Source organism: Apodemus sylvaticus, chromosome 21, assembly GCF_947179515.1.
Source record: "Apodemus sylvaticus chromosome 21, mApoSyl1.1, whole genome shotgun sequence".
Classification (NCBI taxonomy): Eukaryota; Metazoa; Chordata; class Mammalia; order Rodentia; family Muridae; genus Apodemus; species Apodemus sylvaticus.
In genome coordinates, this window is record NC_067492.1 from 5,862,164 (window position 1) to 5,871,986 (window position 9,823).

Genomic DNA, 9,823 nt, shown 5'->3' on the forward strand with positions numbered 1-9,823 from the left:
TTTAGGAGACATAATTTCAGTCTAAGTTTTCAGAAGTCCTATTTCTCACATATTGCATGAACCAGAAGTATAGAGCCCATGCTCTGGCAATAATGGAGAACACAGTCTGCCAAAGGATCCAGGTTCAATTCCCAGAACTTCCGAGGCAGCTCACAATTGTCTGTAACTTCAGTTCCAGGGTACCCAACACGCCCACAGAGACATATATGCAGTAAAAGTACAATGCAAGGCAGAAGCAGGTGAATCTCTTTAGTTTGAGGACAGTCTGGTCTACAAGAGCGAGTTCCATAACAGCCACAGATACACCTAGTGTCAGTTAATTAACTAATTAATTAATTTTAAGAAGGCTCAACAAAAGGCTATGTGTAAGTTACAAGGTTACCTATGACTAGGTATCTGACTTCAGACTGGTTAAGATACCCTAATACATCATTCTATTTAATTTTTAGAAAATGGTCATTCAGCTGGGCGGTGGTGGCACAGGCCTTGAATCCCAGCAACTGGGAGGCAGAGGCAGGCAGATTTCTCAGTTCGAGGCCAGCCTGGTCTACAGAGTTAGTTCCAGGACAGCCAGGGCTACACAGAGAAACCCTATCTCGAAAAAAACAAAAAGAAAGAAAGAAAGAAAATGATCATTCAAACCCACAGAAAACTTTCTAAATTCTGTTCAACTAACTTAGTGATTGATTATTCCCTTCCTGTTCTTGGTACAACCTTATTATATATAGCAATGTCAAATTTTTTTAAAGCAATGTCTTAAAGTAATTCCAAGTACTTTGAAAGTAAATAAACCCAAGTTAAGGAACATAGATACAAAGCTACAAATACAATCTTTTGGGAGTGGTGGCTCATGTCTGAAATTCTAGAACTGGAGAGGGTAAGGCAGACAGGAAGATAGGAAAGACTTCAAGAACAATCTAGGCTACATAGTGGTTTTTTTTTTTTTTTGGTTTTTTGTTTGTTTGTTTTTTTGAAACAACAAACAGGATTTCTCTGTATAGCCCTGGCTATCCTGGAGCTTACTCTGTAGACCAGGCTGGCCTTGATCTCAGAAATCTGCCTGCCTCTGCCTCCCAGAGAGCTGGAATTACAGGTGTGCGCTGCCACCACCACCCGGCTCTACATAGTGTTTCTAAAGGTCACTTTTATAGGTGGGAAATTTTGCTCAGTTGTTAAAGAGTACTAGCTGCTCTTGCAGAGGACCCAGGTTCTGTTCCTACCATCCACATGGGCTGCACACAATCATTTAATGCAAGCAAACCAAACACTTGTAAACATCAAGTAAATTTTTAAAGGGTTCTGGGGGCTGGAAAAGTAGTTCATCAATTAAGAGTCCAGGCTACTCCTCCTGAGGACCCAGGTTTGATTGCCAGCACCCACTTGACAGTTCAGAACCATCTCCAATCCCAGACGATCTGAGCCTTCTTCAGGCCTCAGCAGCACCAGACATGCCTATGGTACATGTACATGCAGGCACCCACACACCAGAGCATAATTTTGTTTCGACACCTTTTGCTTTGTTTCAAGACAGGATGTCTCTGTGTAGCCCTGGCATTCCTAAAACTCACTCTGTAGATCAAGCTGGCTTCAAACTCAGATTTTCCTGCCTCTGCCTTCTGAGTGCTAGAATTAAGACACGTGCTACAACCACCCAATTTATTCGGGTCCTTATGGCAGGTTAGGTATACAGCTTTCTGTCTTCTGGGGAAGTGGGGAGTTTAAGAGACTCCAAAACATGATACATAAATTGTTGCCACAAGAGAGAAATAACAGGAAAGCAATAAGCAAGTGGTTTTCAAAAACTTTCTTTTTGTCTCTCCACCAAAAGCATGTGGACTGTGATTGTTTTGAACAGATATTTATGTTAAACTGATAGAAATTCATGAAGCTTTCCATATTTTTACGGATTTGTATTCAGCTATAATGAAAAATGAAATTATGGATTTCACAGGAAAATAGAGAAAATTAAAGTATATTGAGTTAACCCAGACACAGAAAGATAAATAGTACACTTTCATATGTAAATCTTAGTTTCTAGTTGTTAAATATGTGAATTTAAATGAAAGCAAGATGAGAGGCAATAGGACACAGATATGAAAGCAGATGGACTGATGGGAACAGACAGGTTGATAGAGATATGGGTAAGAATCAGCCAAAACTAAGTATATATTAAAAATGCTGTAAGGAAACCTATTACTTTGGAAGCTAATTTTTAAATTAATACTTTAAAAACAGTATGTCACAGATCATATTGGTGCCAGTAGAGCCCAGAAGAGGGCATCAGGTCTCCTTGAACAGGAGTTACAGACAGTTGTAAGCCTCCCTCCCCTACCATGGGTACTGGAAATGTGGAGTCCTCTATGAAAGTACCTTTAACTATTGAGTCATTTCTCCCATCCTTTTAAAGTAATATTTTCTTAAACATGTGGACAATATTGATAAAAGTAAATGGTTTTCAGACTGCAGTCTTTATCCAAACACATCGACATATCTCTAGACTACAAAAAATAATTGGTTTACAAGATTATGGATTAGTTTAAGCCTTTGGCCAATTCTTTGGGGGGGGGGAGTGGGGGAGGAAAAGAGGGAGGTATGGAGGGATAAAAAGAAAAGAAAAGCTAAACTCATCTTGGCAAAGCTGAATATGGCAGCAAATCTCAAACTAGGGTAGTGGTGGTGCACGCCTGTAATCCCAGCATTCTGGGAGGCAGAGGCAGGTGGATTTCTGATTTCGAGGCCAGTCTGGTCTACAGAGTGAGTTCCAGGACAGCCAGGGCTATACAGAGAAGAAACCCTGTCTCAAAAAAAAAAACCAAAACTAAAAAAAGACAAAACAACAATAACAACAAAAAAACAAAAAACCAGAAACAAAAACAAAAAAGAAAAGAAAGAAATCTCAAACTGCATTTACTGCCAAGGATCTATAAAGCAGTTATATATTATCTAACTGACCTACTTAAAGTAAACTTAGGGTAAACATCTTCTTGAAATGAAGTCTTAGGATACTTAGGTATCACTTAGTAACAAAAGATACTTTCAAGAGCTTAGTGTTCTGCATTGGCTGGTGATCCATCTCCACAACCTAAGTGTGCTAGACCACTTTTAAGTATCCCCAAGCAAGGGTTGGGATAGGATTCTGCTTTTATTCTCCTGGAAAAAATAAAAACAAACCCCTGCCCAACTCGTGCTTGTGTGTGTGTGTGTGTGTGTGTGTGTGTGTGTGTGTGTGTAGCAGAGAAAAACAAAACATCCAGCTGATGTTCCTTTTCAACTAGTGTCCCAAAAGGAAAAACTTTCTCCTCCACACTGTCTTAAATACCTTTCAACGCAAAGACCCTCCTTCCTGCTTACTTATGTTCACTGCCTGTGGGCTGATTACTTGCTCACTGCCTCTTGACCTCGCACTGACTTTGGTTCTTGGAGTAAAGGTGTGTGATAGTGCTGAGATACACCACCACAAAGTCTTTTCAGTAAATATCAAAGTCTTTGGGGATTCACAGTATGATCAAATATCCTGCAACGTTCAAGTGCTGTGGGCCATTTCAACTTTACTGTTTTGTCTCACCCCTAGATGCCACAGCAATATTTTACCCAACTCTCTCTACTATACTATTTTATAGCAATTACAAAGATTGACTGCCTTCTTTACTAAACAAAAGCATTTTTACTAGTGTCTAATAAACCCAATATTTAAAGACAATTCAAATAAGAAAACTACTTTGAAAAAGAACTAATTCTTAGGACAATTTTCTAATTGTCATTCTAGTAATAAAGGACAGATAGGCAAATAGACAGATGTTCAATATAATATAAAGATAACTACTTTAGAAAACTCTCAATGGAGTTAAATTTTACCTAAAAGTAGGCTGGGAAAAAGGCTCAGTGGTTAAGAGTGCTGCTCTTCGAGAACCAGTGTTTAGCTCCCGGCACCCTTGTAAGGTGGTAATTCCACCAATTTCAGCTAAAGAGGATCAGACACCCTCTTCTGGCCTCTGCAGGTATGTATATCTGGCAAACACACATATATGAGTACACATAAATACATTTTATACACATACACACAAATAAAAACAGCTGGAGGGAGGATGTGGGGGTGACACACTCCTTTAATCCCAGTGCTAGGGAAGCAGAGTCAGATGCATTTCTGTGACTTAAGGCCAGTCTGGTGTACAGAGCTAGCTCCTGGACAGTCAGGTTTACACAAACAAACCCTGTCTTGAAAAAAACAAAAACAGTAATAACTAGAAGTGGTGGCATACACCTTTAATCCTGACAATTGGGAAGAAGCGGGATCTCTGACTTTGAGGCCAGCATGGTCTACAAAAGAAAGTTCCAGGACAGCCAGGCTACACAGAAACCCTGTCTTGAAAACCAAAATAGATAAAAATATGAAAAAGCTGGAGATGCTTTAGCTGTTGGCAGCACTTGCTGTTTTTACAAAGGAACCCAGACTGGTTCCCAGGACTAACATGGTGGCTTTAGGACATCTGCAACTTCAGTTCTAAGGGATCCAATGCCTTCTGACCTCTGCTAGCACCAGGTATGAATGTAGCACATAAAACATATGTGGAGCTGGGCAGTAGTGGCGCACGTCTTTAATCCCAGCACTTGGGAGGCAGAGGCAGATGGATTTTTGGGCCAGCCTGGTCTACAGAGTGAGTTCCAAGACAGCCAGGGCTACACAGAGAAACCCTGCCTCAGAAAAAAACAAAAAGCAAAAACAAAAAACCCATACATGGAGGCAAAACCACCCATTAACACTCACACACATTGGGCTGGGGAGATGGCTAAGATTTAAGAGCACTGTCTGCTCTTCCACAGGACCTGACTTCAATTCCCAGCACCCACAAGGCAGTTTGAAACTGTCTATAACTCCAGTTCCAAGGATCCAACACCCTCACACAAACATACATGCAGGCAAAACATCAACACACATAAAATAAAAAATAAACACACATTAAACAAACAAATCAAAAACATTTTAATAAAAATATATTTTCTTTGAAAATTTTATCTATGACATTTTGAAGTAATAAAGGATTCATAGAATATTTCACTTTGGGCATTGTTAATTCTCCAATTTAAACTACTTATAAAAATATGCACCCAGGGACTGAAGAAAACATTTAATTAAATTTCAGGATCAATGTTATCTACTCAAACCACTATAAAATAACCACATTATCTTCAGAGTATTGTCTTACCCTTCCTACAGAAAAAATAACTTTTTATCTAGCTCATTTTAAAAATGAAATTATGAAAGAACCATTTTAAAGGAAACCAGTCAGAATAACTCACTTTTTGCTCCAATGTTATTTATTACTTGACCCATAGGGTCTATACTGTAATTTAAAAAAGACAGTAGTCTCCAAGGGCCCCCTGGAATGATACACACAGTAAGTGAAAAGTATTCTAGTTGGAGGAAGGCTGAGAAGAAAAGGGAGTATACCAATCAAGACGGAGATGGGTAGGGCATATGTTTCAGGTATTTTGGCTTTTGATTGTTGTTGTTTCCCCTGTTTTCATTTTTATACAGAGTTTCCTAGCTGTCCTAACATGCCATATGTGCCTGGCAGAGTTTGATCTCTAGACCCATAGTAGAAGAAATGAACACATGTAAGCTTATATGAAAGCGTATGTGTATGTGCCCTTACACACACATTCATACCCACACCATATACACAATAAACAAAACTTTTAATAAGAAATTAGAAATGATGACTGGGGTGATTGCAGAGTATGTAAAAGTGCTTTTTTTCTGCCAACACAAGGACCTAAGTGAAATAAATAAATAAATAAATAAATAAATAAATAAATAAATAAATAAAATATATAAATAAATAAAAAAGCAGGGCATGGCCATGTATGCTTGTAACCCACACATAGAGAAAAGATAGAAACAAGCACATATTAATGGAGCTCACTAGCCTAGCTGAGACCTTAATCTTCAGGTTTAGTAAGAGACCCTGTCTCAAGGGCTGATACATAAACCAGACAGCGATCAAGAAAATGCCTGATGAGTTTCCTATGCTGCACGGGCCTGTACCTCCATGCACATATTACATATGCAAGTACAGGCATACAAATGAGTGGTAGGGATGGGGAGGGGGGAGGGAGACAAAAGGAAAGGGGAAGGGAAGAAAGAAAAAGGAAAGAAAGTAAATTTAAAACGATTGCCAAAATGAAAAATTAAATGGTCAGTCTAAATAATAAAACAGGCATAGATGAAAACCAAGCTACTAATCTGGAAAATAAAGGGGAGGATGAAGTGGAAATATCTGGTTTCTTTAACAACTCAGTTGTGTCGTGTTTTTTTCCTGCAAGCTGTCGTGTGAGAGAACATGCATGTGCTGTTTTGCTGAAAACAGACACTTCAGAGGGTACATGATGTTTAGAAAGGACATAAATAGAACCCCACAATGAGGACACTCTTGCACTGCTACACGCCCGCAATGCTTTCCTGGTCTTAGAAACACACAAAAGAACTTCTCGTGGTATTCCAGCTCATTCTGGCCACTTTCCTGACTTGTGCCATTCGGCAGAGTCTTGCTGTTTCTGCTGGATCATGCTGCCACTACTGATTCATGTTTGGTACTTGCTATTGAAATGGACTGCTGATATCCTAACATCGAAGAATGGAATCGTCCCAAGGAATTACTTCTGAACAGTCCACAACACCCTTTCCTATTATCCTTCTTTTTCCCCTACCCCTGGTTGATGGGTTTGAAGAAAGGTTGAAACATTTAAGAACCCTAGATAAAGTAGATTTTGAAAAATCTAAGCCTTCAGAAGGAAGTCTATATGGGTAAAAAGAGCAACATTTAAATTTTGTCAAGCCTTCACAATCATGTGACCCAACTCTTCAATCCCTGGAAAACTGTCAACACAGAGTTTATCCCAAAGTATAAAATAAAATATCAGGCTGTGAGGTAGTGGCACCTGCCTTTAATCCCAGCAATCAGGAGGCAGAGACAGGCAGATCTCTGTGAGTTTGAGAACAGCTTGGCCTACAGCAAGGCTGTTACAAAAACTCTGTCTTGAGATAGACAGATAGATAGATAGATAGATAGATAGATAGATAGATAGATAGATAGATAGATAGACAGATAGGCAGACAGACAGACAGACAGACAGACAGAAATATACAAACTCAGAATATAAGTATGTATATTCCACTTAGTTCCAACTAGGTGGAAGAAAAGATAGAAGTCTTCCCTTATAAAATTCTAGGAGTTAGCAGATAACCCTCTTCCCAAGTGGAGCTTCATACTGTTTCCAGTATGTGAGTGCAGAGAAAACTGAGTGGGACAAGGTGACACAGAGCTATAGTCTTCAGCAGTTGGATGGCTGGGACAGAAATAGCACAAGTTTTGAAGGCAACATGGAATATAAACAAGTCCCAGATCAGGATTGCCTATATAGACAGACCCATTTCAAAAATCAAAGAAGGGAACATGATGGTGGTGGCACACACACCTTTAATACCAGCACTTAGGAGGCAGAGGTAGGCTGATCTCGAAGTCAGTCTGATCTACAGGGCAATTCCAAAACAGCCAGGGTTACACAGAGAAACCCTGTCACAAAAACAAAACAAAACATCAAAACTTTAAATTCAGTCTCTTTAAAATATCCAAACTCCCTCTAAAACTTCGAAATGCCTCAACTGTAGGCTCACATAAAAATAAAAAAAATAAGTTACATACTTTAAGAGGTCAGAATCAGGGCAGTTACAAATCAAGTCAAAGTTCAAACATATAAAGAGTCACTGCTTAATGTCTGGGACCCACTGAGGATCCACTACGCTGTAAGGGTCCTTGGCAGCAGCATTTATCCAGCTCTGTCTTCCTCAGGACATGCAGCTTTTCTTGTAGGCTCAGACTGGCTCCACTCCATAGCTGCTGCTATCCTGGTCATCTCACAGTACAGGCATCTCCAAAATGTTGGCATGTCAACCACAACTGTGCTGCACTGTCACCAATACCCTCATAGTTTTTTTCTTCAGGGACTCAAACCCTGCCACATAGTGTGAAACCTCAATTCCTCTCCATGATCTATCTCTACAATCCTAGGTATTCTGAGGATGTATCTAGCTCCCACTACGACTGAGTGCCAGATCTGCCAGCAGCAGAAACAAACACAAAGTCCAATGTGACACTATTCCCCTGGGTGACCAGCCAGCAACTAAGTGGCAGGTTGACTACACTGCACCGTTTACATTGTGGAAAGGGCAATGTTTTGTCCTTGCTGAAATACAACATATTCTGGTTTTCAATTTGCCTTCCTGCATATAAAACGTCTGCCAAAACTAAACCCACGGAATTATAGAATATTTTATCCAACACTATGATATTCCACATAGCATTACTTCTGACCAAGAAGCTCACTTCACAGTCAGAGAGGCGCAGGCCATCTCATATAATTCACTGCTTTTTACTATGTTTGTCACTATCCTGAACAGCTGGACTGTTAAAAAAATGGGATGGCCTCTTAAAGACATGCCTATAGGACCAGAGTTCTCCTGAAGGTGATATATGCTTAGACTCACCATAGTTTTTCTTAAAGTTAGGATTCATGGGTCTAAAAATTAAAGTGTAAACCTGTGATGATTCATCTTGGTTATCAACTGATTACATCTGAAATAAAAACACAAATAGCTGGACATGCCTGTGAGGAATTTTTCGTGATCATTTTAAGTGGGAAGATCCACCTTAAATCTTATGCCCCACATAAAAGGACACATAAGGCGTGTTGTTTTCTGCTTTTTGCCTGCTTGACTTCATTGAACGTCATCTAACCTGTTTTAGACCCATTCCTTCATTGGAATTAAAATACATTCTTCAGGATTCTGACAAAGACTAAAGACCAGCCACTCTCTTGGAATCCTATACTCCAGTACCAGGTTGGAACTGCTGTGACATCTAGTCTCGTAAACTGAATAACTACTAGGATTTCTGGCCTTTCCATTAGGAATCAGCCACTGTTGAACTATTTGAATGAATCACCACCTGTAAGCCAGTCTTTCTTTTTTTTCCCCTCCAGGGACTAAACATGAGTATTTGCCTCAGCCACTTGAGGATGAAGCAGGAGTAGGTGGCACTAATACCAGGCCAGCTGTGCTTAAAAGGCATATAGGTATTGGAGAACTCACACAAGTAATGGCATGTCTGCTCTGTTTAATTTCTATCTGGTTGAAGGTATAAGCCCACTATGCTGCATACCATCTGGTAGGATGATCATGTTCCTCAGGTAGATCTTCACCACCTCAGGCTTCTCCATGGGTAGCACCTCCTACTTGGTTTTTCTCAAATGCTTGAATAATGTAAGTACTGCTTCCACTGCCTCTAGAAAGCACTGTACAACTGCATCTGCTACTCATAGAACATGCCCAGTAATTGGTCCAGATCCACACCACGGCAGGCGAATTTGCAGAAGATCCACTTCTCCATTTCAGCCATCTTGGTGGCTGCTCAGAAACACTGGCTGCATCTGTACTGTTATCTTGAACTTCCTATAAGATATTCTTAATAACAAATGTTAACTACATTCTAGTAGATGATATAGATCATGGAAGAGCCTATTTATTCCTAAGAAAGGAAGCATATTGCAAATAGTATCTGCTGTTCAGCTTTACTGAAAACTTATACTCTTCAAAAATAAATAAAGCTGCCAGGCAGGGGTGGCGCACGCCTTTAATCCCAGCACTTGGGAGGCAGAGGCAGGCGGATTTCTGAGGTCGAGGCCAGCCTGGTCTACAGAGTAAGTTCCAGGACAGCCAGGGCTATACAGAGAAACCCTGTCTCGAAAAAAACAAAAATATAAATAA

At 39.9% G+C, this 9,823-nt stretch overlaps 1 pseudogene; it reads right to left on the reverse strand.

Annotated features, from left to right (window-relative positions):
• Positions 1-8,917: 8,917 nt before the first annotated feature.
• On the reverse strand, positions 8,918-9,471 carry LOC127671960 (40S ribosomal protein S15-like; annotated as a pseudogene).
• Positions 9,472-9,823: the final 352 nt, after the last annotated feature.